Raw genomic sequence first — 5,000 nt, forward strand, 5'->3', positions numbered from 1 at the left:
GCACCGTTACCGGTGCATGGTGGCCCCCACCTGCCGACGAGACCTGCCATTGTGCCCACACCCCCGCTGGGGGGTGTGGGCAGCGCTGGCAGGCCGGGGGGGGGGCTCGCTGTTGAAGCAGGCAGGTACCACCCCCCTAAAGAGCTTATTTAGCCATTTTCTTTCTGGCAGGCTCAGATATCAATTTCAGCGAGGAGTCATAATGGCCATTTTTTTGGCTCTAGACATCGAATTTTGATGAGATTTTTTGCAGGGATGCTTAGAAAAATGGGTAGAACATTATGGAATTGGATTTGTAATTTTTGGAGCAACATAGAATTTTTTATAATTTTTTTGCCGAAAAACTAAGAAAAATTCATATAAAATAGGAAATGGGTTGGAGGTTGGTTTTTTTTGTTGGGAATGCTTTAAAATGATCCATGTGATTTTTTGGAACTTTATGTTGCACGGAAATTGCACGAAATTGCGGCAAAATGCGTACGTGGTGGGGCGGCGAGGCACGGCATGGCACACGGATGCCCCCAACGAGGCAAGGCATGGCACACGGATGCCCCAACGATGGGCACTACAAGTGCTACACCTTATATTGGGTCCACAAACATAATTTCATGGAGACTAACCCCTTTGCCATCCTTGGGCATGATGGCAAAGCCGATGGGCATGGCATGGGGCACGGTGGGCATGGTATGGGGCATCGGTGGGCATGGCATGGGGCATCGGTGGGCATCGCATGGGGCATCGGTGGGCATCGCATGGGGCACGGTGGGCATCGCATGGGGCATCGGTGGGCATCGCATGGGGCATCGGTGGGCATCGTGTGCATCGCATGGGGCACGGTGGGCATCGCATGGGGCACGGTGGGCATCGCATGGGGCATCGATGGGCATGGCATGGGGCATCGGTGGGAATCGAGGAGTCATAATGGCCTTTTTTTGCTCTAGACATCGAATTTTGATGAGATTTTTTGCAGGGATGCTTAGAAAAATGGGTAGAACATTATGGAATTGGATTTGTAATTTTTGGAGCAACATAGAATTTTTTATAATTTTTTTGCCGAAAAACTAAGAAAAATTCGAATAAAATAGGAAATGGGTTGGAGGTTGGTTTTTTTTGTTGGGAATGCTTTAAAATGATCCATGTGATTTTTTGGAACTTTATGTTGCACGGAAATTGCACGAAATTGCGGCAAAATGCGTACGTGGTGGGGCGGCGAGGCACGGCATGGCACACGGATGCCGCCAACGGGGCAAGGCATGGCACACGGATGCCCCAACGATGGGCACTACAAGTGCTACACCTTATATTGGGTCCACACACATAATTTCATGGAGACTAACCCCTTTGCCATCCTTGGGCATGATGGCAAAGCCGATGGGCATGGCATGGGGCACGGTGGGCATCTCATGGGGCACGGTGAGCATCGCATGGGGCATCGGTGGCCATGGCATGGGGCATCAGTGGGCATGGCATGGGGCATCGGTGGGCATGGCGTGGGGCATGGTGGCCATGGCATGGGGCATCGGTGGGCATGGCGTGGGGCATGGTGGCCATGGCATGGGGCATCGGTGGCACCACCCTAGGCTTGGCTGGGGGACACCATGGCACAGTGGTTGGGCAAAGCAACGCACCAACAAGTTTTGTAACCAATAGTTGGGGCACCATGTAACAGTTTTGGCCGGAGCAAAGGAACGATGAGCCTCAGTTCGGCATTTATGGTGGTTTCCAGGCGAACCCCATTTCCTTCTCGGTGCAAGGCCTGCTTTTAGGTGGACTTGTTTGGGCCTATTTTAAGTATATGTATGAATGTGGATGGGCCCCGGGTTAGCATTGGTGGCAAGGGGTTGGCACGCATCCATCCTTGTGCCTTGGCGGCTGCTTTGTGCCTTGTGTCACGGACTTGTTTGTTTACCCTTCAAGCCGTGCGGCCTTAGTTGCTATTCCGACCCTTTGTTGCAACTAAGTAAGCCTTTTGCCCACTAAAAGAGAAAGCTAAGCAAAGAAAGCTAGAGCACAAAGAGAGTTTGGGAGAATGAAAGTATATTACTTGAAAGAGAGCTTTACAAGTATATATGAGATTTCTTGGATGGTTTGGCCAAATGAGGCCTCCACCTATTTATAGGCATACAAAGCTTAATCCTACGGCTATAATTGCTTTAATCCTACGGTGGAGAATGGTTCCCACCTACTTTCCCACCTACTTTACATAAAATATCTAAAGAAACATCTAAAATGGATTTGTACATGGTTTGGCCCATTGTAAGGCCCAAAATAGGCCCAAAGTGGATTATAAGGCCCATAATGGAGAGAATGCTCACCAAGTGTTTGATGAAATGCTTTAACCGTGACATTCTCCCCCACCTATGCCGTCGACGTCCTCGTCGAGCTTGCTTCATGGAACCTCTTGATATGATCTTCAAATTGCCAAAGTGCGATAGCAGGTTCCCAACTTGCTTCGCTATCGGGAAGTCCCTTCCATTTCACCAAGTACTCATGACTCGGATGGTTGTCCCTTCCACGAACTACTCGATCAGCTAAGATGCTCTCCACATCCTTGTCATAAGTGTTGTAGACCCCTATTGGTGCTCGCTTGGACTCCCCTCTTGTTTGGTCTTCCTCATCCTTGTAGTATGGTTTTAGACAACTCACATGGAAGACCGGGTGAAGTTTGAGTGTAGGAGGTAACTCCACCTTATAAGATACCTTGCCCACCTTCTTGACGATTGGAAATGGTCCCTCGTATCGACGAACAAGGCCTTTGTGTAGTCCTCGGGTAGACTTGTGTTGGGATGAAAGGATTTTGATGAACACCAAGTCTCCCACTTGATACTCCACGTGCCTTCTTTTGGCATCCGCCCACTTCTTCATCTTCTTGGTGGCCTTATGAAGGTACGACCTTGCTAAGTCCACTTGTTCATGCCAACCTTTGGCAATCTTGAATGCGGCAGGACTCCTTCCTCCATACTTGGTAACAAGTGTTTGTGGAGTGAGTGGTTGTTGCCCCGTGGCTAACTCGAATGGACTTCGATTGGTGGACTCGCTCCTTTGCAAGTTGTAGGAGAATTGGGCAACATCTAGCAGCTTTGCCCAATCATGTTGATTGGCACTCACAAAGTGCCGTAGATATAGCTCCAATAATGCATTAGCTCGCTCGGTTTGCCCATCGGTTTGTGGATGAAAGCTTGTAGAGAAATGCAACTCCGAGCCCATGAGCTTGAATAACTCCGTCCAAAACCTTCCGGTGAACCTTGAGTCTCGATCACTTATAATTGATCTTGGGAGTCCCCAATACTTCACCACGTGCTTGAAGAATAGCCGTGCCGTCTCCTCAGCTGGACACTCCTTTGTCGCGGCAATGAATGTAGCATACTTGGAGAATCGATCAACTACGACGATTATCGTGCTACATCCCTCGGACTTGGGTAAGCTAATGATGAAGTCCATGGAGATGCTCTCCCATGGTCTCTCCGGAGTTGGTAGTGGCTCCAATAAACCTGCGGGTTGTCGCTGTTCCACCTTGTCTTGTTGACAAACAAGGCAGGTCTTTACATACATTTCGACATCGTCCCGCATTTGTGGCCAATAATAGTTGGTCTCCAACAAAGCTCTCGTACGCTTTTGCCCTGGGTGGCCGGCCCATTTGGTGTCATGGCATTCCTTGATCAAATTCTTCCTTAGGTTGCCCCACCTTGGTACGTAGATGCGATGCCCCTTAGTGTAGAGAAGGCCGTCCTCAACCCAAAACCTCTTAGTCTTGCCCTCCATGGCAAGTTGTAGGAGTTGCTTGGCCACAACATCATGGTCCATGCCCTCCTTTAGTAGGTTGGGTAGTTCCCCTTGGAACTTGGTTATCGATGCTAGTTCGGCTTTCCTACTTAATGCATCGGCAACTACATTGGCTGTACCGGGCTTGTATTCGAGCTTGTAGTCGAACTCGGCAAGAAAGTCTTGCCAACGGGCTTGCTTGGGGCTTAACTTCTTTTGAGTTTGGAAATAGCTTGTGGCCACATTGTCAGTCTTTACCACGAACTTAGACCCCAGCAAGTAATGTCTCCAAGTGCGCAAGCAGTGGATGATGGCGGTCATCTCCTTCTCTTGGACCGTATACCTCCTCTCCGTGTCGTTGAGCTTGCGGCTTTCAAATGCGATTGGATGCTTTTCTTGCATCAACACGCCCCCTATGGCAAAGTCGGAAGCATCAGTGTGCACCTCGAATGGTTTGGAGCAATCGGGCAATGCCAACACGGGTTCCTTCATAATAGCCTCCTTTAAATTCTCAAAGGCTTGTTGGCATTGGGTGGACCAACTCCATGTCTTGTTCTTCTTTAGCAGATCGGTGAGTGGTGCGGCCAGGGCAGAATACCCTTTGATAAACCTCCTGTAATAGTTAACGAGACCAAGAAAAGATCGCAGCTCACTCACCTTGGTTGGAGGATCCCACTCTTGGATGGCTTTCACTTTGGCTTCATCCATGTGCAGCTTGCCATCCTTGATCTTGTGGCCGAGGAAATACACCTCATTGGTTGCAAACGAGCACTTCTCTCTCTTCACGTAAAGCTCATTATCCTTTAGAACCTTGAACACAATTCGTAGGTGGTGGATGTGCTCCTCTAGCGTCTTGCTATAGATGACAATGTCATCCAAATAGACCACCACGAATTTGTCCAAGTAAGGATGGAAGATCTTGTTCATGAGAGTGCAGAAAGTGGCGGGTGCGTTGGTGAGACCAAAAGGCATGACGAGGAATTCGTATGCTCCATATCGAGTAACACACGTAGTCTTTGGCTCATCACCCTCTGTAATTCTAACTTGGTAGTACCCCGACCTCAAGTCAAGTTTGGTAAAGTACCTTGCTCCTCCAAGTTGATCAAACAAATCGGCTATCAACGGTATAGGGTACTTGTTCTTGATGGTAACCTTGTTGAGCGCCCTATAATCGATGCATAGCCTTAATGAACCATCGTGCTTCTTTTGGAACAAGACGGGTGCTCCATAAGGTGCTT

Source organism: Ziziphus jujuba, chromosome 7, assembly GCF_031755915.1.
Source record: "Ziziphus jujuba cultivar Dongzao chromosome 7, ASM3175591v1".
NCBI classification, from domain to species: Eukaryota; Viridiplantae; Streptophyta; class Magnoliopsida; order Rosales; family Rhamnaceae; genus Ziziphus; species Ziziphus jujuba.